Genomic DNA, 27,468 nt, shown 5'->3' with positions numbered 1-27,468 from the left:
ATTGTCAAAGAATTTATGCTTTGAACTGTGGTGTTGGAGAAGACCCTTGAGAGTCCCTTGGACTGCAAGGAGATCCAACCAGTCCATTCTAAAGGAGATCATACATTGACATGAATCCACCCCGGGTGTGCATGAATTCCCCTTCCTGAACCCCCCTCCTACCTCCCTCCTCCCCTTATCCTCCCTCTGTGTCACCCCTGTGCACCAGCCCCGAGCATCCTGTATCATGCGTCGAACCTGGACTGGTGATTTGTTTCACATATGATAATATACATGTTTCAATGCCATTCTCCCAAATCATCCCACCCTCGCCCTCTCCCACAGAGTCCAAAAGACTGTTCTACACAGCTGTGTCTCTGTGGCTGTCTCGTATACAGGGTTATCATTTCCATCTTTCTAAATTTGATTTATATGCATTAGTATACTGTATTGGTGTTTTTCTTTCTGGCTTACTTCATTCTGTATAATAGGCTCCAGTTTCATCCACCTCATTAGAACTGATTGAAATGCATTCTTTTTAATGGCTGAATAATACTCCATTGTGTATATGTACCAAAACTTTCTTATCCATTCGTCTGCAGATGGACATCTAAGTTGCTTCCATGTCCTCGCTATTATAAACAGTGCTGCGATGAACATTGGAATACATGTGTCTGTTTCAATTCTGGTTTCCTTGGTGTGTATGCCTAGGAGTGCAATTACTGGATCATATGGTAGTTCTATTTCCAGTGTTTTGAGGAATCTCCACACTTTTCTACATAGTGACTGTACTAGTTTGCATTCCCACCGACAGTGTAAGAGGGTTCCCTTCTGTCCACACCCTCCCTCCAATAAAAAATTAAAAAAAAAATCTGACACAGAATATTCCAGAGAATAAATAAAGAGGTAATAATCTTAATTTGTTTTACAAAGTCAGCATAACCTTGATATAATCTGAAACAACATTAAGGTAATAGATAATTGATTATAGCCTAATTACAACAAACATTAATATAGATTGAAAACTATCAAATAAAAATTATAAAAAAAAGAATTACTGATGATTATTTCTGAAGAGTTAAATGATGGAGTACTTTTTGTTTCACTCTAAACTTTCCTGTGCTGAAATTATTTGTCATAAGCATGCATGACTTTTATAATTTGTTCAATAAAATTTTTTACAAAGAAAAAATAAATAAATAAAGAGCTAATATAGCAGAAAACAGAAAAAAAATAAAGGAGATCAGTCCTGGATATTCAATGGAAGGACTGATGCTAAAGCTGAAGCTCCAATACTTTGGCCACCTCATGTGAAGAGTTGATTCACTGGAAAAGACTGATGCTGGGAGGGATTGGGGGCAGGAGGAGAAGGGGACGAGAGAGAATGAGATGGCTCGATGGCATCACCAACTCGATGGACATGAGTTTGAGTGAACTCCGTGAGTTGGTGATGGACAGGGAGGCCTGGCGTGCTGTGATTCATGGGGTCGCAAAGAGTTGGACAGGACTGAGCAACTGAACTGAACTGAACTGAGGCTGCATATCTTTGTTTATGTTATTGAATGGCTTTACTTTTTCCTAATCTTAGAAAATAAGAGAATCTAAAAACCAATAGAAGCTACTGTATTGAACACAATGGAGGTTTTTGTGGGAATGTAAGACTGTCACATATGATTGACTCAGTTCCTTTTCAAATGTGTCCCACTTTGATCTGTCAGTCTGATTCCTAGTCCTTAGCTCATTTATACTTTTGTAATAAGTTAATTGTGATAAAGTAATTAAATGATTCAGTTACCTTTCTAAGTGTTGTTCAAGCAAAATTATCATCTATATTTTTACTTTTCCCAGTGATTTTTTTAAGTGTTCTTAAGAAAGTTAGCTTAAAATTTATTTAATTTTATAAGGAAAATGACTAAACATCATGTTTTATAGCATATTATTATTGATAAAATACACATTCGTTGCTGTTTCTTACACTAGACTTTTTTCCTAAATGCCCACTTTTATGGTGCTATTACATAGCGCACCTATCACAGCAGATGATTATTATTGTGGCAAATCATTCAAAATGAACAATTTTCAATGTGATATTTATAAACATCTTCACATATTTTCAATTAAAATGTAGTGCTTTCTTTTCTTTTTAAGAGCTCCAATTATAAATTATTTGTCACAAAATATAATTTAGAAATAAACCCAAGTACAACTTTCCAAAACTGAATCAGGAAGAAATAGAAAATCTGAACAGATCCATTGCAAGCACAGAAATTGAAACTGTAATCAGAAATCTTTCAGTAAATAAAAGCCCAGGTCCAGACGGCTTCACAGCTGAATTCTACCAAAAATTTAGAGAACAGCTAGCACCTATCCTACTCAAACTCTTCCAGAAAATTGCAGAGAAAGGTAAACTTCCAGACTCATTCTATGAGGCCACCATCACCCTAATACCAAAACCTGGCAAAGATACCACAAGAAAAGAAAATTACAGGCCAATATCACTGATGAACATAGATGCAAAAACCTTAACAAAATTCTAGCAGTCCGAATCCAACAACACATTAAAAAGATCATACATCATGACCAAGTGGGCTTTATTCCAGGAATGCAAGGATTCTTCAATATCCGCAAATCAATCAATGTAATACACCACATTAACAAAATGCAAAATAAAAACCATATGATTATCTCAATAGATGCAGAGAAAGCCTTTGACAAAATTCAACATCCATTTATGATAAAAACCCTCCTGAAGGCGGGAATAGAAGGAACATTCCTCAACATAATAAAAGCTATATATGACAAACCCACAGCAAGCATTATCCTCAATGGTGAAAAATTGAAAGCGTTTCCCCTCAAGTCAGGAACAAGACAAGGGTGCCCACTCTCACCACTACTATTCAACATAGTTTTGAAAGTTTTGGCCACAGCAATCAGAGCAGAAAAAGACATAAAAGGAATCCAAATTGGAAAAGAAGAAATAAAACTCTCACTGTTTGCAGATGACATGATCCTCTACACAGAAAACCCTAAAGACTCTACCAGAAAATTACTAGAGCTAATCAATGAATATAGTAAAGTTGCAGGATATAAAACCAACACACAGAAATCCTTTTCATTCCTATACACTAATAAAGAGAAAATAGAAAGAAAAATTAAGGAAACAATTCCATTCACAGTTGCAATGATAAGAATAAAATACTTACGAATATATCTACCTAAAGAAACAAAAGACCTATATATAGAAAACTATAAAGCACTGGTGAAGGAAATCAGAGAGAACACTAATAGATGGAGAATACTGTGTTCGTTGATTGGAAGAATAAATATTTTGAAAATGAGTATATTACTCAAAGTAATTTATAAGTTCAATGCAATCCCTATCAAGCTACCAATGATATTTTTCACAGAGCTAGAACAAATAATTTCACAATTTGTATGGAAATACAAAAACCCTCGAAAAGCCAAAGCAATCTTGAGAAAGAAGAATGGAACTGGGGGAATTAACCTGCCAGACTTCAGGCTATACTACAAAGTTCCAGTCCTCAAGACAGTATGGTACTGGCATAAAGACAGAAATATAGATCAATGGAACAAAACAGAAAGCTCAGAGATAAATCCACACACCAATGGACACCTTATCTTTGACAAAGGAGGCAAGAATATACAATGGAGAAAAGACAATCTCTTTAACAAGTGGTGCTGGGAAATTTGGTCAACCACTTGTAAAAGAATGAAACTAGAACACTCCCTAACACCATATACAAAAATAAACTCAAAATGGATTAAAGATCTAAATGTAAGACCAGAAACTATAAAACTCCTAGAGGAGAACATAGGCAAAACGCTCTCCGACATAAATCACAGCAGGATCCTCTATGACCCGCCTCCCAGAATACTGCAAGTAAAAGCAAAAGTAAACAAATGGGACCCAGTTAAAATTAAATGCTTCTGCACAGCAAGGAAACTATAAGCAAGGTGAAAAGACAGCCTTCAGAATGGGAGAAAATAATAGCAAATGAAGCAACTGACAAAGAATTAATCACAAAAATATACAAGCAACTCCTACAGCTCAATTCCAGAAAAGTAGACGACCCAATCAAAAAATGGGCCAAGGAACTAAACAGATATCTCTCCAAAGAAGACATACAGATGGCTCACAAACACATGAAAAGATGCTCAACATCAATCATAATCAAAGAAATGCAAATCAAAACCACAATGAGGTACCATTTCATGCCAGTCAGAATGGCTGCTATCCAAAAGTCTACAAGCAATAAATGCTGGAGAGGGTGTGGAGAAAAGGGAACCCTCTGACACTGTTGGTGGGAATGCAAACTAGTATAGCCACTATGGAGAACAGTGTGGAGATTCCTCAAAAACTGAAATAGAACTGCCATATGATCCAGCAATCGCACTCCTGGGCATACACACCGAGGAAACCAGAATTGAAAGAGAGACATGTACTCCAATGTTCATCGCAGCACTGTTTATAATAGCCAGCACATGGAAGCAACCTAGATGTCCATCTGCAGACGAATGGATAAGAAAGCTGTGTTACATATACACAATGGAGTATTAGCCATTAAAAAGAATACCTTTCAATCAGTTATAATAAGTTGGATGAACCTGGAGCCTATTATACAGAGTGAAGTAAGCCAGAAAGAAAAAAACCAATGCTGTATATTAAAGCATATATATGGAATTTAGAAAGATGGTAACTATAACCCTGTATATGAGACAGCAAAAGAGACCCAGATGTATAAAACAGTCTTTTGGTCTTTGGGAGAGGCCGAAGGTGGGATGATTTGGGAGAATGACATTGAAACATGTATAGTATCATATGTGAAATGAATCGCCAGTCCAGGTTTGATGCATGATACAGAATGCTCGGGACTGGTGCACTGTGATGATCCAGAGGGATGGGATGGGGAGGGAGGTGGGAGGGTGGTTCAAGATGGGGAACACATGTACACCCTGGGTGGATTCATGTCAATGCATGACAAAACCAATACAATATTGTAAAGTAATTAACCTCCAATTAAAATAAATAAATTAAAAAAATAAAGACAATTATAAGCAAAATAAAATAAAGTAAAATTAATGGATAGAACTGAAAAAAATATATAAATCCAAGTGTTAATATATATTAACTTCACGTTTGTAAAACAAAAGAATAGCCTCTTTGTAAAGGCACAAAAAAAATGCAGTAATATCCTTCATGAGACTTTAATTCTACCTGCAGTGTATGCTATAATATCATAATCCAATCAGGTAGCCATTCAGACTTAAAATAAATTTTAAGACTTTTTCTTGCTATTTTTTTGTCATTTGTTTAACACTTCAAGTATAAAAGAAATAATAAATTACTCTGTAGGTAGCAATTAACATTCCTTGTTTCTTATACTTTCCGAGGTTGTCAAGAGAAACTAAAACTAAACTGAATCAGGAATATTTTTAGTACGTTCTTATATTGTAGTTGGTTTTGTTAAAAAAGTAGCAATGACATAATGTTTGGTTAATGGTGATATATATCACATGTAAAAAACATACTTACAAGATGTCCTTGTTTAAATTTGACTTTAGTTTGAAAAACTTCAGAGCTACCTAGAAGCGGATTTATATGGTATTTTTATCACTAGAGCAGAAGATTGTTTTGTTACTGTTGTTAACAGTTTTGGTGTTAAGAAAAAAAAAAAGAGTAATTTAAATTCAGACAGACTCATCTACAGCTTATTTGTCCTGACAGAAATTACTTCTGAATTTAATTACCTTGTATCAAAGAATGATCATAGAAATTAAGTCTGCAACATCAATGTCAATTACTTTTTCTTTTTAAGGGTTAGCTAGAATACTAAAAGGAAGTAATTTATAATAGCATTTCCATTGTTTTTCCAAAGAATGCACATAGAACAATATGAATATAAATGAGTAAAGTATTTCTCACTCATTGTCCCTAATAATTCCTTATTTCTTTTACAACTTTAGCCTTTTACTTACTGTTTCTCAAATTGTTTTGTGATTCACATGCATTAGTAGCACTCAAAGTATCAGTTAAAATGAAGACTTCTGTGTTCTGTCTCAAGTGGGCTAAGTCAGAATCTCTAGGTGTGGGCCTAGGAATATTAATTTTTCACTTCCCAGGGTGATTCTGAGACTCAGTAAAGATTGTGAACCACTCTCTTAAGGGTATAGGTTTTGAAAATATCCTCTATGTATTCCTCTTGACACAGCCACACCCATATGTATGCTAATAGCTCCAAAACCTTTATCTGTAGCAAGAATCTCTTATGACAGCCAGACTACATGTAACTCTTTATCACTCCACATGACTCAAAGCACACACACACATACATACTACTTCCCCCTTGATCTGTGCTCCTCTTGAAATTAAATGCCAACCACCTACCACAACATGATGCCAACCACAATGACTTAATCACCAAGTCCTGTCAGTACTATCTTTTTATGTATTTTAATCCATCTACTTCTTTCTTGTTGGATAACATCAACATTTTCTTCACTGATTTCCCTAGTTCTTTTTGGTCTCTCTCCAAAATTTTCTCTAAGCAACAGCAATAGTAATCCTTTTAAAATACAGATATGATCATGTAACTTCCCTGCTTAAAACCCACTTCATTGGTCCCCTATAAGCATCAAGATGAAAGTTCACATATACTAAATTATCATAACTATTTGTCATCTTCGTCTTTATCTTTCTGTTTATCTTATCATTCCTCCGTCTCTCCATTGGCAAATTTTGTTCCAGCCTTTAAAGATTTGCTTGAAGCTCAACATTCAGAAAACAAAGATCATGGCATCTGGTCCCATTACTTCGTGGGAAATAGATGGGGAAACAGTGTCAGACTTTACTTTTTTGGGTTCCAAAATCGCTGCAGATGCTGATTGCAGCCAGGAAATTAAAAGACGCTTACTCTTTGGAAGGAAAGTTATGACCAACCTAGATAGCATGTTAAAAAGCAGAGACATTACTTTGCCAACCAAGGTCCTCCTAGTCAAGGCTATGGTTTTTCCCGTGGTCATGTATGGATGTGAGAGTTGGACTGTGAAGAAAGCTGATCGCCGAAGAATTGATGCTTTTGAACTGTGGTGCTGGAGAAGACTCTTGAGAGTCCCTTGTACCGCAAGGAGATCCAACCAGTCCATTGTAAAGGAGATCAATCCTGGGTGTTCATTGGAAGGACTGATGCTAAAGCTGAAACTGCAATACTTTGGCCACCTGATGCGACGAGTTGACTCACTGGAAAAGAGTCTGATGCTGGGAGGGATTGGGGGTGGGAGGATTGGGGGTGGGAGGAGAAGGGGACGACAGAGAATGAGATGGCTGGATGGCATCACCGACTCGATGGACATGATTTTGAGTGAACTCCGGGAGTTGGTGATGGACAGGGAGGCCTGGCGTGCTGTGATTCATGGGGTCGCAAAGAGTCGGACACGACTGAGTGACTGGACTGAACTGAACTAGAGAAATAACAATTTTCAGTTTTAGGAATAAGCTATGCTGTATCTTTTCCCATACAATGTATCAAGTCATTATGAAAATTTCCACTTACTTGGTTCCTCTTCTAGATGTAAATTGTTTACCTCTCTATCCCCAGTGCCAAACACAGTTCCTAAAACATAGTATCAGCTCAGAAATTCTTCTAGATTGACTGTATAAATGAGTAACAGTGTTTATTTGTATATATTTATAATATATAATATAGCACTTAAAGACATGGACTCTGGAAATATTCAGTTAAATTATGACTTTGTGACTTACGTAGCCTCAAAAAAATTAAATTTCTGTGTGTTATGTCACTAATCTTTAAAGAGTAATAATAATAGACTCTATCCCTTGAGACTTTCCTGAAGACTCATATATGAGAAAATACATACAAAATTGTTAGAAAGTGCCAAGTACACAGATGGTACTCAATAAAATAAAAAGTGAAAGTCGCTCAGTCTTGTCTGACTCTTTGCAACCCCATTGACTGAAGCCCACCAGGCTTCTCTGTCCATGTAATTCTCCAGGCAAGAATACTGTAGTGGGTACTCTTTCCATTCTCTAGGGGATCCTCCCAACCCAGAGACTGAACCCTGGTCTTCTGCATTGCAAGTGAATTATTTACCAGCTGAGCCACCAGGGAAGCACAATAACTCAATAAATGTTAACTACAATTTTTACTTCTTTCATGCTTCAAGATTTATTCCCCACCTCTAAGATAATTAATCATTTTATCTATTTTAATTTTTTCTTATGCTCTCAGCTATCATCTTGGAAAATTCATATTCATTTTAGTCTATCTATTAATATAATAAATGTCTCTCCATACCCTCTTTCAGTTTAGAAGCTTTTCTCTGTATCTTTCCTAATTGACATGTTAGGTATGATAAGCAGAATTTTAAATAATATCCTTGATGAGTTGATATACTCAAAAGAAAAATATGTTTAGTTTCTATAGAATTTCCTGATAGTATACAATACTTTATCTTGGTAACCATATCAATATTTTGGGGTAATATCTTCAGGGAACAAAATGTCAGAACATGAAGATCATAATAATTTCCTGGAGGCATAATTGATACTTCTAACCCACATATCAAATCCTGTGCTTGAATAAGAGTTTTGCTGACAACAGAAGGATATTTTTTGTTATTTATTTTGAAGAAAATTAATAAATGTTTCAGCCTTTGGGCAGACCTATCCCAATATAGTATTTCTCACTTGGTCAGTTTTTTAAAAGATTTATTAAAGCTAAGAAGTAAGTTTTATAAGATGAAGGAGATGGAAATTTTATATAAATTTGTATGTAAAAATTTATAATAGTTTATAAGATTTGAATCCTGATTTTGCTTTGCCTATTTCAGACCATATATTATCATTTCAGAGAATTCCAAAATAATAGTTTCCTAAATAATATATTTTTAAAAAAGTTTCACAGAAATCATATAAATCAAAGGTGTTAAGGGAAAGTTTAACTTTTTCCAAAACAAATAAAAGAATTAGCAGTTTGGGCATGGAAGAGATCTCAGAAATTATCTATCCCAATTCACAGACATATAGGAAGAGGACAAGAAGTTTTATATGACCTAGCAATGTCACACAGCTGGACAAGTGTCAAGATCAAACTTGTGTGCTCCAAATTTATTATTTCTGTTAAACACCAATACTAATCATATTGGTTTATTATAATAGGAAAATATTTATAAATAGAAAACAATGTCAGAATTGACATGGAGGGGGAACGCTACATTACAACCTAAAATGACCAGGAGACATAATTATAACAAAAGAATTTTTATAATAAGGTAAAGTTTTTATATTGATAAGAACTTTAGCAATACTCATATACCTCAAAAAGTTCTGAAATTGGAGAGGACAAGCATTTATATGCAGGGCAATAAATAAAAATTATTTTGAAATTTTAGAGGGAGGTTTGTTTTTTGAATAAATCTTATAAAAATGCTGTGAATAGCAATTATCTTATAAAATGAGCAACCACAATCTAAATATATATCTACCCAAGGAGATTCCAGCATGTCACTGGAACAAATATGTGTGTGTGTGTGTGTGTGTATGAATTTTGTCGCAGTGGTGACAGCAGTAAGAGAAACTTTCAGCACCTGTCTCCAAGGAACTGCATGGGGCCAATCTATCCAGAAGTAGTGACCTCTCTCACAGGGCAAAGGACAGCAAGTGAGTAAGTGCCTTGCTACTCCAGTTGTGTAGGTTATAGCTAGAGAAACCCAGTTCTCGCCAACAGTATCCAGAGTACTGAGGTGGAACCTCTATGACTGAAGGGAGAGAGGAGTTGAGAGAAAGATAAGAATTTCAAAGGGCATTAAAGGGATTTCATTCAGTGGGATGTCTACCAAGAAGCCTCTGGGAGTAATGCATCCTGGGATCTCCCTACTAGAGCACCCCAGAAGCTCTGAGTGCTAAACACTTGCCTCACTCAACTTTGTGGATAGCTCCTTGTGCATGTTCTGTGTGGCATGGTGAGAGAGAACTTTCGTAGATAGGGAGTATACTCTTAAATCAGGCATGGTCTGTAAGCAAGGGAGAAACCACAGACTTGAGCTATAGAGCAAACTTCTGAAAAAAGAGAAGTTTTCAATATCTAGGCTGGTGAGTTGTAAGAATCAGAGAGGACATAAAAGCTTAAGAATTCTGCCACAAAGGGAGCAATAAAAGTGGAGTAGGTATAGCCATACAAAGTTGGAGAAAGGGAGGTTCCTTAAGAAACTAAAAAACTAAAAACAGAGCTACCATATCACCCAGAAATACCATTCCTTGGCATATATCCAGAGAAAAGTATGGTTCAAAAGGGTACATGCACCCCAATAATCATTGCAGTGCCGTTTACAGTAACCAAGACATGGAAGCAACCTAACTGTCCATGGACAGATAAATGGATTAAAAAGCTGTGGTGTGTGGAAGCCTATATATATATATACACACACACACACACACACACAGGCTTCCCAGATGGTGCTAGTGGTAAGGATCCTGCCTGCCAATGCACGAGATGTAAGAGATGTGGGTTCGATTCCTGGGTCAAGAAGATCCCCTAGAGAGGGCCATGGCAACCCTCTCCAGTATTCTTGCCTAGATAATCCTATGGACAGAGGATACTGGTGGGCTATAGTCCATGGGGTTGCAAAGAGTCGGACACTGAAGCAACTTCTCACTCTCACACTTACATTCACTCTCTCTCTCTCTCTCCCCTGATGGCTCAGATGGTAAAGAATCTGTCTGTAATGTGGGAGACCTGAGTTTGATCCATGGGTTGGGAAAATCCCCTAGAGAAAGGAATGGCAAACCACTCCAGTATTCTTGCCTAGAGAATTCCATGAACAGAAGCTACAGTTCATGGGATCACAAAGAGGCAGACACAACTGAGTAACACTGTCTTGCACTTTCATACACACACACACACACACACACACACACATACATACATACATATATACTCATACATATAATGGAATATTACTCAGCCATGAAAAAGAATGAAATGATACCATTTGCAGCTATATGAATAGACCTAGATACTATCATACTGAGTGAAGGCAAATACTAAGTCAAAGGCAAATATCATATGATATCACTTACATGTGGAATCTTAAAAGGTACAAGTGAAGTTATTTACAAAACTGAAATAGAGTTACAGATATAGAAAATAGACTTATCGTTACAAGGGGGTAAGGGAGGGCAGATTGTGAGTTTGGGATTGATATGCTGCTATATTTAAAATGGTTCAGCAACAGGGACCTACTGTATAGCACAGGGAACTCTGCTCAATATTCTGTAATAACCTAAATGTGAAAGTAATTTGAAAAAGAACAGTTATATGTATGTGTACGACTGAATCTTTAAGTTCTTTTTTAAAAAGACATTTAAAAGTATTAAAATTAAAAACTAAATGAAAATAAAAGACAGGAGACAACAAATGATGGGAAGGATGTAGGGAAAAGGAAATCCATATTGGTGGGAATGTAAACTGTTATAGCCACTATGGAAAACAGTATGGAGGTTCCTCAAAAAAATTAAAAATAGTTCTACATATGATCCAGCAATTCTATTCTGCGTGTATATCCAAAGTAAATGAAGACAGAATATTAAAGAGATACACGCATTGACGTGTATTGTGGCATTATTCACAATAACCAGTTATGGAAACAGCCTGCATCTGCCAACAGTTGAATGGATAAAGAAGTTGTGGTATATATACAACGGAATATTATTCAGTCATGAGTAAGAAGGAAATTCTACCATCTATGAGAATGCAAATGGATGTCTCACTTATGCTGAGATAAGTCAGACCAAGATAAATACTGTGTGCCCTCACTCATGTGTGTTATTGAAATAAGCTGAACAGAGAAGAATGGTGGTTACTAGAGGCTGAGGTGTGATGTGGTAGAGGAATTGGGAATATGTTGTTTAAAGAAACGAACTTGGCACTAGAAGACAAATACTTTATGGAAAGCCAATGCACTGCATAGTGCTTATAGTCAACAGTACTGTTGACTATAAACATTAGTTTAAAAATTCTAAACTTCAAAGTTTCTAAGATATTAGATTTTAATTTCTCCCACCACAAAATAAAAAATGACCATTATATGATGTGGTGGAAGTGTTAGCTTATGCTACAGTGGTAATCATATATATGTATATATATACAAAGTATATTAAATCAATAAGTTGTGTACCTTAAACTTATACAGTGTTGTTGTAGTTTGTGTTTGTTTACTTATTTATACTTTGGGTGATTTTCTTAGACTAATTCTATAAGTTAGTATATTTGTCATGTGTGACTACTGAAATTTCTGCTTCAGTTCAGTTCAGTCGCTCAGTCATGTCTGACTCAGCTTCATGGTTATCTTATATTGGACAGAAAGATTTGAAACAATAACTATTTCATCATTTGCTGTGTGGCTCCCTCTGTGCATAATCTGGGTCAGTTTTCAGTTCTCAGGCATGTATTTTATTACACTCCCTTAGCCATTGCTTAATTAAATTGCTTGTGAAGAACTTCAACATAGCCAGAGTTGGGAGATTAGGCCTTTTCCAGGTTTTCCTAAGGCATGTACACAACCCAGCATATGAGCATGGTCTCCTAGGGTCCCAGGTATATTTTAGACTTTTTCAAAGCCCCCAGTGGTCATCTTTCGGTCCTCCTGCCGAGAGGGCCGAGAGGAGCTACTCCACATTCAAGGTCAGGAGGGGCGGCCGTGAGGAGATATCCCTCATCCAAGGTAAGGAGCAGTGGCTGCACATTCCTGGAGCAGCCGTGAAGAAATACCCCACGTCCAAGCTAAGAGAAACCCAAGTAAGATGGTAGGTGTCTTGAGAGGGTATCAGAGGGCAGACACAATGAAATCATAATCACAGAAAACTAGTCAGTTTGATGACACAGACCACAGCCTTGTCTAACTCAATGAAACTAACCCATGTCATGTGGGGCCACCCAACAGGCGGGTCATGGTGGAGAGGCCTGACAGAACGTGGTCCACTGGAGAAGGGAATGGCAAACCACTTCAGTATTCTTGCCTTGAGAACCCATGAACAGTGTCAAAAGGCAAAATGATAGGATACTGAATGAGGAACTCCCCAGGTCGGTAGGTGCCCAATATGCTTCTGCAGATTAGTGGAGAAATAACTCCAGAAAGAATGAAGGGATGGAGCCAAAGCAAAAACAATACCCATTTGTGGATGTGACTAGTGATAGAAGCAAAGTCCAATGCTGAAAAAAGCAATATTGCATAGGAACCTGGAATGTTAGGTCCATGAATCAAGGCAAATTGGAAGTGGTCAAACAGGAGATGGCAAGAGTGAACATAGACATTCTAGGAATCGGCGAACTAAAATGGACTGGAATGGGTGAATTTAACTCAGATGACCATCGTATCTACTACTGTGGGCAGGAATCCCTTAGAAGAAATGGAGTAGCCATCATGGTCAACAAAAGAGTATGAAATGCAGTACTTATATGCAATCTCAAAAACGACAGAATGATCTCTGTTCATTTCCAAATCAAACCATTCAATATTACAGTAATCCAAGCCTATGTCCCAACCAGTAACGCTGAGGAAGCTGAAGTTGAATGGTTCTATGAAGACCTACAAGGCCTTTTAGAACTAACACCCAAAACAGATGTCCTTTTCATTATAGGGGACTGGAATGCAAAAGTAGGAAGTCAAGAAACACCTGGGGTAACAGGCAAATTTGGCCTTGGCATACGGAATGAAGCAGGGCAAAGGCTAATAGAGTTTTGCCAAGAGAATGCACTGGTCATAGCAAACACCCTCTTCCAACAACACAAGAGAAGACTCTACACATGGACATCACCAGATGGTCAAAACCGAAATCAGATTGATTATATTCTTTGCAACCAAAGATGGAGAAGCTGTATACAGTTAGCAAAAACAAGACCAGGAGCTGACTGTGGCTCAGATCATGAAGTCCTTACTGCCAAAATCAGACTTAAATAGAAGAAAGTAAGGAAAACCACTAGATCATTCAGATATGACCTAAATCAAATCCCTTATGATTATACAATAGAAGTGAGACATAGATTTAAGGGACTAGATCTGAAAGATAGAGTGCCTGATGAACTATGGACAGAGGTTTGTGACATTGTACAGGAGACAGGGATCAAGACCATCACCATATAAAAAAATTCAAAGAAGCAAAATGGCTGTCTGGAGAGGCTTTACAAATAGCTGTGAAAAGAAGATAAATGAAAAGCAAAGGAGAAAAGGAAATATATACCCATCTGAATGCAGAGTTCCAAAGAATAGCAAGGAGAGATAAGAAAGCCTTCCTTAGCGATCAATGCAAAGAAATAGAGGAAAACAACAGAATAGGAAAGACAAGAGATCTCTGCAAGAAAATTAGAGATACCAAGGGAACATTTCATGCAAAGATGGGCTCAATAAAGGACAGAAATGGTATGGACCTAACAGAAACAGAAGATATTAAGAAGAGGTGGCAAGAATACACCGAAGAACTGTACAAAAAATATCTTCATGACTCAGATAATCACGATGTTGTGATCACTCACCTAGAGCCAGACATCCTGGGAATGTGAAGTCAAGTGGGCCTTAGAAAGTATCACAACGAACAAAGCTAGTGGAGGTGGTGGAATTCCAGTTCAGCTATTTCAAATCCTGAAAGATGATGCTGTGAAAGTGCTGCACTCAATATGCCAGCAAATTTGGAAAACTCAGCAATGGCCACAGGAATGGAAAAGGTCAATTTTTATTCCAATCCCAAAGAAAGGCAATGCCAAAGAAAGCTCAAACTACTGCACTACTGAACTCATCTCACATGCTAGTAAAGTCATGCTCAAAATTCTCCAAGCCAGGCTTCAGCAATACATGAACCATGAACTTCCTGATGTTCAAGCTGGTTTTAGAAAAGGCAGAGGAACCAGAGATCAAATTTTCAACATCCACTGGATCATGGAGAAAGCAAGAGAGTTCCAGAAAATCATCTGTTTCTGCTTTATTGACTATGCCAAAGCCTTTGACTGCGTGGATCACAACAAACTGTGGAAAATTCTGAAAGAGATGGGAATACCAGGCCACCTGACCTGCCTTTTGAGAAACCTGTATGCAGGTGAGGAAGCAACAGTTAGAACTGGACACGGAACAACAGACTGGTTCCAAATAGGAAAAGGAGTAGGTCAAGGCTGTATATTGTCACCCTGCTTATTTAACTTATCTTCAGAGTACATCACGAGAAATGCTGGGCTGGAGGAAGCACATGCTGGAATCAAGATTGCTGGGAGAAATAGCAATAACCTCAGATATGCAGATGACACCACCCTTATGGCAGAAAGTGAAGAGGAACTAAAAAGCTTCTTGATGAAAATGAAAGAAGAGAGTGAAAAAGTTGGTTTAAAGCTCAACATTCAGAAATCTAAGATCATGGCATCCAGACCCATCACTTCATGGCAAATAGATGGGGAAAAATTTGAAACAGTGTCAGACTTTATTTTTTTGGACTCCAAAATCACTGCAGATGGTGATTGCAGCCATGGAATTAAAAGACGCTTACTCCTTGGAAGGAAAATTATGACCAACCTAGATAGCATATTAAAAAGCAGAGACATTATTTTGCCAACAAAGGTCCGTCTAGTCAAGTCTATGGTTTTTCCAGTGGTCGTGTATGGATGTGAGAGTTGTAATGTGAAGAAAGATGAGTGCCGAAAAATTGATGCTTTTGAACTGTGGTGTTGGAGAAGACTCTTGAGAGTCCCTTGGACTGCAAGGAGATCCAACCAGTCCATTCTAAAGGAAATCAGTCCTGGGTGTTCTTTGGAAGGACTGATGCTAAAGCTGAAACTCCAATACTTTGGCCACCTCATATGAAGAGTTGACTCATTGAAAAAGACCGTGATGTGGGGAGGGGTTGGGGGCAGGAGGAGAAGGGGACGACAGAGGATGAGATGGCTGGATGACATCACTGACTCATGGACATGGGTTTTGGTAAACTCCGGGAGTTGGTGATGGACAGGGAGTCCTGGCATGCTGCAATTCAGGGGGTTGCACAGAGTCAGACACGACTGAGTGACTGAATGGAACTGAACTGAACTGAGTGGTCATCTCACTTCCATGTTTTCCTTTAATTCTTTTTTACCTGCTCTTCTTTGACCTAATTATTGTCACCATTTCAGGCAGCAGTGATGTTAAACAATTGTGTTGGATTTTTTTTTTTTTTACACATGCTGTCAGAGAAAGGGCTGTTTGCACTGAAAAATCTATGAGGCAATTCAGATAAATATGACTCTTCTGATTGGGAGTCTCAGCAAGCTGATGCACAGATCAAATAGTGACAGTTCTCTAGGAATAGGAACTTGGAAGGGGGAGGGGGTGAGAGGCGGCACTCCAAACACAGTATTCTCCTGGTGATTTCTAGGTTGCTGATTTTCACAAATACCACGATTTTAAGGCTGTTGGTTTTCCAAGCTACCACAGAACAGTGGAGGTTGAAAAAGGACATTTTAAAATATCACAAAATTTACTGTTTTTAGTCAGGATCAAGCCATTTTTCTTGTATAAACACACGTTGGATTGATGGAAAACTTTAGTTTTCAGAGTTCTGAAAAATGTTGATTTTGACAATGTTTACCTGTTTCTTCATTTTTTTATGGAGGAGCAGTATCTCAGATGTCTGCATTTCTCCATTTTAGGAGAACCATGGATGGATTTTTGCTGAAATTTGAATTTCTCTTATTTTCATTTTTTAAAGTCACATTCATTTTTCTTATATTTCTTTTCTAAGTCTTTCTAGTTTTCTTTCCCCTTCAGGACTACTTCCCCTTAGTTTACAAGGCATTGTTATAATAGCTACATAGAGTGGGTTTTATTTATTTATTGGATAATTATAGCATTTTGTAATCTCAGGGTGAATGTCAGTTAATTGTGTTTTCCTTTGAGAATTTGTCAGAATTTCCGGGTCTTTGATATTGAACATATTTTAATTGTCTCTTGGACATTTTTAATATTAAAAGATTCTGAGTCTTTAAAAAATTCTATGAGTTTTTTTGAATTGTCAATTAAACCAATTAGATTTAGGCCACGTTTCAACTTGCCTTCTTTTGGCTGTGATTCTAATTTAAGTTCAGTTTCCAAAGTTTTAACAGTACTATTTGGATCTGTCCAATGTGTGTACTACCAAGAGGCCAGTCTGAGACTTTGGGTATGCTCTATAGGGTCATATATGATGCACAAGCAATTTGGATACAAGTCCAGAATACATTGGCAACTTTAGTTCAGTTCAGTTCAGTCGCTCAGTCATGTCCGACTCTCCACGACCCCATGAATCACAGCACGCCAGGCCTCCCTGTCCATCACCAACTCCCGGAGTTCACTCAAACTCATGTCCACAGAGTCGGTGATGCCATCCAGCCATCTCATTCTCTGTCGTCCCCTTCTCCTCCACCCCCAACCTTTCCTAGCATCAGAGTCTTTTCCAGTGAGTCAACTCGTCGCATGAGGTGGCCAAAGTATTGCAGTTTCAGCTTTAGCATCAGTCCTTCCAATGAACACCCAGGATTGATCTCCTTTAGAATGGACTGGTTGGATCTCCTTGCAGTCCAAGGGACTCTCAAGAGTCTTCTCCAGCACTACAGTTCAAAAGCATCAATTCGTCGGCGATCAGCTTTCTTCACAGTCCCACTGAAACATCCATACATGACCATGGGAAAAACCATAGCCTTGACTAGACAGACCTTGGTTGGCAAAGTAATGTCTCTGCTTCTTAATATGCTATCTAGGCTGGTCATAACTTGCCTTCCAAGGAGTAAGCGTCTTTTAATTTCATGGCTACAATCAGCATCCGCAGTGACTTTGGAGCCCAAAAAAATAAAGTCTGACACTGTTTCCACTGTTTCCCCATCTATATCCCAAGAAGTGATGGGACCAGATGCCATGATCTTCGTTTTCTGAGTGTTGAGCTTCAAGCCAACCTTTTCACTCTCCTCTTTCACTTTCATCAAGTGGCCTCTGAGTTCCGCTTCACTTTCTGCCATAAAGGTGGTGTCATCTGCATATCTGAGGTTATTGATATTTCTCCCAGCAATCTTGATTCCAGCTTGTGCTTCTTCCAGCCCAGCGTTCCTCATGATGTACTCTGCATATAAATTAAATAAGCAGGGTGACAATATACAGCCTTGATGTACTCCTTTTCCTATTTCGAACCAGTCTGTTGTTCCATGTCCAGTTCTAACTATTGCTTCCTGACCTGCATACAGGTTTCTCAAGAGGCAGGTCAGGTGGTCTGGGATTCTCATCTCTTTCAGAATGTTCCACAGTTTATTGTGATCCACACAGTCAAAGGCTTTGGCATAGTCAATGAAGCAGAAATAGATGTTTTTCTGGAACTCTCTTGCTTTCTCCATGATCCAGTGGATGTTGGCAATTTGATCTCTGGTGCCTCTGCCTTTTCTAAAACCTGCTTGAACATCTGGGAGTTCACGATTCACATATTGCTGAAGCCTGGCTTGGAGAATTTTGAGCATGACTTTACTAGCGTGTGAGATGAGTGCAATTGTGCGGTAGTTTGAGCATTCTTTGGCATTCCCTTTCTTTGGGATTGGAATGAAGACTGACCTTTTCCAGTCCTGTGGCCACTGCTGAGTTTTCCAAATTTGCTGGCATATTGAGTGAAGCACAGTCACAGCATCATCTTTCAGGATTTGAAATAGCTCAATTGGAATTCCATCCCCTCCTCTAGCTTTGTTCGTCGTGATGCTCTCTAAGGCCCACTTGACTTCACATTCCATGATGTCTGATTCCGGGTGAGTGATCATGCCATCGTGATTATCTTCGTTGTGAAGATCTTTTTTGTACAGTTCTTCTGTGTATTCTTGCCACCTCTTCTTAATATCTTCTGCTTCTGTTAGGTCCACACCATTTCTGTCCTTTATCGAGCCCATCTTTGCATGAAATGTTCCCTTGATATCTCTAATTTTCTTGAAAAGATCTCTTGTTTTTCCTATTCTGTTGTTTTTCTCTATTTCTTTGCATTGATCGCTGAAGAAGGCTTTCTTATCTCTCCTTGCTATTCTTTGGAACTCTGCATTCAGATGCTTATATCTTTCCTTTCCTCCTTTGCTTTTCACTTCTCTTCTTTTCACAGCTATTTGTGAGGCCTCCTCTGACAGCCATTTTGCTTTTTTGCATTTCTTTTCCATGGGGATGGTCTTGGTCCCTGTCTCCTGTACAATGTCACAAACCTCCATCCAGAGTTCATCAGGCACTCTATCTATAAGATCTAGACCCTTAAATCTATTTCTTACTTCCACTGTATAATCATAAGGGATTTGGTCATATCTGAATGGTCTAGTGGTTTTCCTTACTTTCTTCAATTTGAGTCTGAATTTGGCAATAAGGGGTTCATGATCTGAGCCACAGATCTGGTCTTGTTTTTGCTAACTGTATACAGCTTCTCCATCTTTGGTTGCAAAGAATATAATCAATCTGATTTCGGTTTTGACCATCTGGTGATGTCCATGTGTAGAGTCTTCTCTTGTGTTGTTGGAAGAAGGTGTTTGCTATGACCAGTGCGTTCTCTTGACAAAACTCTATTAGCCTTTGCCCTGCTTCATTCCGTGCTTCAAGGCCAAATTTGCCTGTTACTCCAGGTGTTTCTTGACTTCCTACTTTTGCATTCCAGTCCCCTATGATGAAAAGGACATCTTTTTTGGGTGTTAGTTCTAAAAGATCTTGTAGGTCTTCATAGAACTGTTCAACTTCAGCTTCTTCAGCTTTACTGGTTGGGGCATAGACTTGGATTACTGTAATATTGAATGGTTTGCCTTGGAAACGAACAGAAATCATTCTGTCATTGTAAAGATTGCATCCAAGTACTGCATTTTGGACTCTTTTGTTGACCATGATGGCTACTCCATTTCTTCTAAGGGATTCCTGCCCACAGTAGTAGATATAATGGTCATCTGAGTTAAATTCACCCATTCCAGTCCATTTTAGTTCACTGATTCCTAGAATGTCGACGTTCACTCTTGCCATCTCCTGTTTGACCACTTCCAATTTGCCTTGATTCATGGACCTAACATTCCAGGTTCCTATGCAATATTGCTCTTTACAGCCACGGACCTTGCTTCTAGCATCAGTCATATCCACAACTGGGTATTTGTTTCACTTTGGCTCCATCCCTACATTCTTACTGGAGTTATTTCTCCACTGATCTCCAGTAGCATACTGGGCACCTACCGACCTAGGGAATTCCTCTTTCACTATCCTATCATTTTGCCTTTTGATATTGTTCATGGGGCAACTTTATGGGATCCCATTTTCAAATCCCTTCTTCTCCCTGGTCTCCCTTACATTCTCTATCTCACAAAGGTCCTGCCTCTTGGTTATTGCACTAGAAAACCAGGGTGTTTTTTCTTTCTGCTTTGTCACAGACTTCTTTATCTGGCTGTGTTTCTAGGGTCAAGTGGCAGGAGGGTTGAGAGAGAATAAGCAACAGACTTGCCCCCACACTCTCTTTGGGCCACAGTTCTTCCAATAATAGAGAAGAGTTTTCTGTCCTCAGTGTTTTAGGTGACTGCTTGCCTATTGCTGTACCACTACAACAGGGTTGTAGTACCAGGAATGGGGCTTGTGACATTCTCCTTCCCCTGACTCAGACCAGAAAGAGATGACTTCTCCTGAACTTCTATCTGTACTTGTTGCACTTCCAGAAAAAGGCCATATTTGAGTCTAAATTGGGACCTACAGAAGTGATAAAAGAAGAAAAATTGGTGACTCAGTGCCAGATTGTTCATTCTTCCAGTTTTGATTTTTTCCAGCTCCATCTTGCTACCGTTTATTTTTCAGACACCCCACATAGCTGCTGCATTCAATCTAAGGGATTTTAGTTGCTTTCAGTATAATGGTGAGCCAGAGTGGAGTATGTTTACTCTGTCTTCACAGGAACTGACACTCTGTTATTTTTTGAGATTGGAAATCATTTCTGTTATTAGTTAGAAATATTCTTTAAATTAATTCAAGCTTACCATACAAAAACTTTTGTGCAATGAACTTATGATGGCATATATAGCATCCTTGATTTAAAAAATAGATTAAAAAAAACACTCTCTCAAAAAGGAAGATTGAAAACTTGTTTCCAGGGACATATTTTTATTCATATGTTACAATATGGGATGAAATAAGTTCTTCTACTGTCATTTGCAGTTATGAGTAAGCCCATCCACAATATACCTCTTCTTTGAAGTCTAGAGTAATTACTAAGTTAGAGCAGTGAGTTTTGCCGTAACTTGAAGACCTGGTCAAATAAGTGTTAGTCGCTCAGTCGTGTCCGACTCTTTGCGACCCCATGGACTGCAGCCCACCAGGCTCCTCTGTGCATCCATGAGCCTTTCCAGGCAAGGATACTGGAGTGGGTTGCCATTTCCTTCTCCAGGGGATCTTCCCAAACCAGGGATTGAACCCAGGTCTCCTGCACTGCAGGAACTACTGACTGAGCTACAAGGGAAGCCCCAGTCAAATAAGGCTTATCATTAAATCTTCTCCCAAATAATCTCAGACATTCAAAACACATATGAAGACATCTCCAGTGAAACTGTACTGGTAGCTCTAATACTAATAAGTATGTGAGTTTTACACACAAGATCATTATTCAAAAACCTAAATTTCTCATTTGTGTAGTATTACAAATAGGAATTATGTTCTTGGGGAAAATCCAAGGGAGCTCTCATACCCCTCAGTGAGGACAGAATAATCCAAATGCAAACAATGCTCAAATTGATGATTTTATGCAAGTTCACTCTGAATAACTACCTAGATTAGTTTTTATCTGTTTTGGGGGTCAGGAACCTTTTAAAAAATCAAATGAAACCTAGGTCCATCTTCCCAGAAAAATGTATATAGATATGTGTGTGTGTGTATATATATATATATATACACATACATATATACATATATATACATGTAATATTTACATACATTTTCAGAGGTTCCATATACTCCTAAAGCCTAGATTAAAAATACCTTTGCCAAGACCTGGGTTCGATCCCTGGGTCAAGAAGATCCACTGGAGAAGGAAATGGCAACCCACTCCAGTACTCTTGCCTGGAAAATTCCATGGATGGAGGTGTCTGGTGGGCTACAGTCCATGGGGCCGCAAAGAGTTGGACATGACTGAGCAAGTTCACTTTCACTTTCTTTCTTGCCCTAGAAATGAATGTTCCGTAAATTCGTATTTTCAGCTCCTCTTTCTTGAGTCCCAGAATTTATTTTTGATTACGTATGAGAAAACTCTGCCTGCTCTGTTTATGTATACTGAAGCCACCTCAAATTGAACTGTCATGCCAAACTTGCCACTTTACCCCATATTTCTTTTCCCAGTTAATGGATTCACCGTCTACCTAGTCACCAAAATTAAAAGCCTAGGAGTCATTTCTACTTTAAAAAAAATTAATTTCAGCTGTTCCTTTTCACTTAAAAAAATGATTTATTTGATTATTTTTGGTTGTGCTGGGTCTTCATTGCTATGCCCAGGCTTTCTCTAATTGTGGTGAGTGAGGGCTACTCTTCATTGCTATGCATGGGCTTCTCATTACAGCGGCTCTAGAGGGCATGGTCTTCAGTTGTTCCAGCACATGGGCTCAGTAGTTGTGGCTTGCAAGCCCTGGAGCACAGGCTCAATAGTTGCTCTGTGGCTTGTGGAATCTTCTTGGACCAGGGATCAAACCTGTGTCCCCTGCATTAACAGACGGATTCTTATCCACTGTACCATTAGGGCAGTCCCCTAGGAATCATTTCAGAATCATTTCACTCACACCTTGCTTCCAATCAAAACTAGTCCTGTGCATTGTACCTACTAAGTACAGCCTAAATCTATATTCTCATATTCATTCCCACTATTGAAACCTGACAGAAGCCCTCATTATGTTCTGTCTAATCTATTGTAGAGGGTTCTTAAACTGGCTTTCTGCCTCAATTCTTCCATATGCATAATATCCTTCACACTATTGCCAATTATATTTCTAAAACATGAATTTGAATATTGCATTCCCCTTCTGCTGCTTAAAGAAGTGATTTGCATAAATAAAATAGAAATCAGCAGATTCCTGTTTATCAAGTGAGATATCTTGTGGAAGCTCAATATATTAAACAGAAAAAAATGGGATAAAATTGGTTCAACATATTATTTTGCAAACTTGCCATATTATGGAGAAGGCAATGGCAAGCCACTCCAGTACTCTTGCCTAGAAAATCCAATGGATGGAGGAGCCTGGTAGGCTGCAGTCTGTGGGGTCGCTAAGGGTCGGACACGACTGAGCGACTTCACTTTCCCTTTTCACTTTCACACATTGGAGAAGGAAATGGCAACCCACTCCAGTGTTCTTGCCTGGAGAATCCCAGGGACGGGGGAGCCTGGTGGGCTTCCGTCTATGGGGTCACACAGAGTCGGACACGGCTGAGGTGACTTAGCAGCAGCAGCAGCCATATTATGGATCTCCCCATGTATGGGGAGTCTGTTTAAAGTAGCGCTGTTCAAAGACTCACTTTAGCCTCACTCAGGTATAGGTTCCTTGAAACTTAGGGTATAGGAATCCATATGGTTTGCAAGTGCCAGGTGATTTTTACAAACAAGCAATTTTGTAAAATACTGACTGAGTTAGGCATAGGCAGCAAACATAAGTAATTTAAAATGACAGAAAATGGGACATCACGATTTGACCCTGATTTATTTTTTTAACCTACTTTCTTTTATGCAGCATTTGAGTATTCACAATTCTTTGAATTTTCCACAACGCAACAAAGGTTGACATACCTTTGCATATCCAATTTTCTATTCCCAATGCCTTTCCTCACTTGTTGTTTTCTTGTGCTTGGAAAAACCAGAAGAAAGGTGAACTTCTCTGTGAAACGTTCCCTGACTCTTTTTTTTATAGAACTTATCACATTATACATCTCAGTTTCTACCATCAGCTTGATGGCAAGTACTATGTCTCATCTCTATTTGTGTCTTTTACACATAGCACAATATTCTAATACATAAAAACCACTCACTTTTTTGTGTTAAATATTGAATTCATAAATCAATGAATCAATTCATGAATTGATATTAAGGATACCTTTGGATCACTACTAAAGATCCAACTAAGTATAACAACTAAGGATAATAAATATCTTACTTAAAAAAGAAAATATAATTATTTGCCAAAATTAAAGCCTAGGGCTTACATTATTTAGGCCATAATTTATTTTAAAACACTTTCATATACATCAAGTAATGGAAACATGGATGTGGGTCAACATTAATGTATAACCCAGATGGAGTTGGTTAGCATCTGAAGTACTCTTATTTGGGGATCCACATTCCTATAGTGGATAGTTATCATTCAAAGGGTATGCTTCAAGCTTTGCAAGTATTTCTATCTAGATGTACAACACAGGGTTCTTTAATTAACATAAGAAATAAGTTTTAAAATTTTTATTCCTTGTTGGTTATCCATTTTATATTTTTAAACTTATTTTGTATCAAGATACAGCTGATTGGAGAAAGAAATGGCAACCCACTCCAGTATTCTTTCCTGGGAAATCGCATGGACAGAGGAACCTGGCAAGCTACAGTGCATGGGGTTGTAGAGTCAGATATGACTGAGCAACTAAGCATAGCCAATTAACAACCAATGTTGTGACAGTTTCAGGTGAATAGTGAAGGAACTCAGGCATGCATATACATGTATCCATTTATCCCAAACTCCCCTCCCATTCAGGCTGCCATATAAGATTGAACAGAACTCCATGTACTATACAGTATGTCCTTGTTGGTTATCCATTTTAAATATAGCAGTGTGTAAATATCCATCCCAATCTCTCTAACTATCCCTTCCCCCCATCCTTCCCCTCTGGCAACCATAAGCTCATTCTCCAACTCTGTGAGTCTTTCTATATTGTAAGTTCATTGGTATCATTTATTTTTAGATTCCACATATAAGTGATGTCATATGATATTTGTCCTCTGTCTGACATTTAACTCAGTATGACACTCTCTATTGTTCAGTCGCTCAGTTGTATCTGACTCTTTGCAACCCCATGGACTGCACCACACCAGGTTTCCCTGTCCCTCACCATCTCCCATAGTTTCCCAAGTTCATGCTCGTTGCATTGGTGAGGGCATCCAACCATCTCATCTTCTTGGTAGCTTACAGTGAATAGTGTTGGATTCATGATCTCTGAAGAAGATTTAACTTCAGGACCAGGGACAAGATTTGATCACTCAAGAGCTTTTGTACAGCAGAGATTTATTAAAGTGAAAAGGGACAGAGAAAGCTTCTGACATAGACATCAGAAGGTGAACAGAGAGTGTTAGCAAGGGAGTTATATACTTTTTTAATTTGTTATTGCAATAAATCAAAACAATGTCTCAAGGTTGTAAAGATCTTACTAGACTCACTCCCACAATATACATTTAACAAATAATTTCACAATTTGTATGAAAATACAAAAAGCCTCGAATAGCCAAAGAAATATTGAGAAAGAAGAATGGAACTGGGGGAGTCAACTTGCCGGACTTCAGGCTCTACTACAAAGCCACAGTCATCAAGACAGTATGGTACTGGTATAAAGACAGAAATATAGAACAATGGAACAAAATAGAAAGCCCAGAGATAAATCCACGCACTTATGGACACGTTATCTTTGACAAAGGAGGCAAGAATAGTCAATGAAGAAAAGACAATCTCTTTAACAAGTGGTGCTGGGAAAACTGGTCAATCACTTGTAAAAGAATGAAACTAGAACACTCCCTAACACCATACACCAAAATAAACTCAAAATGGATTAGAGAGCTAAATGTAAGACCAGAAACTATAAAACTCCTAGAGGAGAACATAGGCAAAACACTCTCCAACATAAATCACAGCAAGATCCTCCATGACCCACCTCCCAGAATATTGGAAATAAAAGCAAAAATAAACAAATGGGACCTAATTAAAATTAAAAGCTTGTGCAGAGCAAAGGAAACTATAAGCAAGGTGAAAAGACAGCCTTCAGAATGGGAGAGAATAATAGCAAATGAAGCAACTGACGGATTAATCTCAAAAATATACAGGCAACTCCTGCAGCTCAATTCCAGAAAAATAAATGACCCAATCAAAAAATGGGCCAAAGAACTAAACAGACATTTCTCCAAAGAAGACATACAGATGACTTACAAACATATGAAAAGATGCTCAACATTACTCATAATCAGAGAAATGCAAATCAAAACCAGAATTAGGTACCATTTCACGCCAGTCAGAATGGCTGCTATCCAAAAGTTTACAAGCAATAAATGCTGGAGAGGGTGTGGAGAAAAGGGAACCCTCTTACACTGTTGGTGGGAATGCAAACTAGTGTAGCCACTATGGAGAACAGTGTGGAGGTTCCTTAAAAATCTGGAAATAGAACTGCCATACGACGCAGCAATCCCACTCCTGGGCATACACTCCGAGGAAACCAGAATTGAAAGAGACACATGTACTCCAATGTTCATTGCAGCACTGTTTATAATAGCCAGGACATGGAAGCAACCTAGATGTCCATTAGCAGACGAATGGATAAGAAAGCTGTGGTACATATACACAATGGTGTATTATTCAGCAATTAAAAAGAATACATTTGAATCAGTTCTAATGAGGTGGATGAAACTGGAGCCTATTATACAGAGTGAAGTAAGCCAGAAAGGAAAATACCAATAGAGTATACTAACGCATATAGATAGAATTTAGAAAGATGATAATGATAACCCTGTGTGTGAGACAGCAAAAGAGACACAGGTGTATAGAACAGTCTTTTGGACTCTGTGGGAGAGTGCGAGCGTGGGATGATTTGGGAGAATGGCATTGAAACATGTATATTATCATATGTGAAATGAATCACCAGTCCAGGTTTGATGCATGATACAGGATGCTCGGGGCTGGTGCACTAGGATGACCCAGAGGGATGATATGGGGAGGGAGGTGGGAGGGGGGTTCAAGATGGGGAACACATGTACACCCGGGGTGAATTCATGTCAATGTATGGCAAAACCAACCAATATAATATTGTAAAGTAATTAGCCGCCATTAAAAAAATAAAAATAAATAAAATGAAGGTGAAATAAAGAAATTGCCAGATTAAAAAAAAAGAAATATGTTTTTGTTGATAATATTAGAATAGTTCAAATTTCTAGGTGGCTGGAAAGTTGAACTACAAGCATATCAAACCGGCCCATCCTCAGAGAAATTAACCCTAACTATTCAATGGAAAGACTGTTGCTAAAGCTGAAGCTCCAATATTTTGGCTACCTGATGTGAAGAGCTGACTCACTGGAAAATACCCTGATGCTGGGAAAGATTGAGTGTGGCAGAGGATGAGATGTTTAGATAGCATCACCAACTCAATGGACATGAATTTGAGGAAACTCTGAGAGATAGTAGAGGACAGAAGAGCCTGGTGTGCTGCAGTCCAGCGGGTTGC

The sequence above is a fragment of the Moschus berezovskii genome, chromosome X (genome assembly GCF_049115385.1).
Source record: "Moschus berezovskii isolate FMDL1 chromosome X, NW_MosBer_1.0, whole genome shotgun sequence".
NCBI lineage: Eukaryota > Metazoa > Chordata > Mammalia > Artiodactyla > Moschidae > Moschus > Moschus berezovskii.
The sequence above is the reverse complement of the archived record's forward strand: the minus strand, read 5'-3'. Positions refer to the sequence as shown.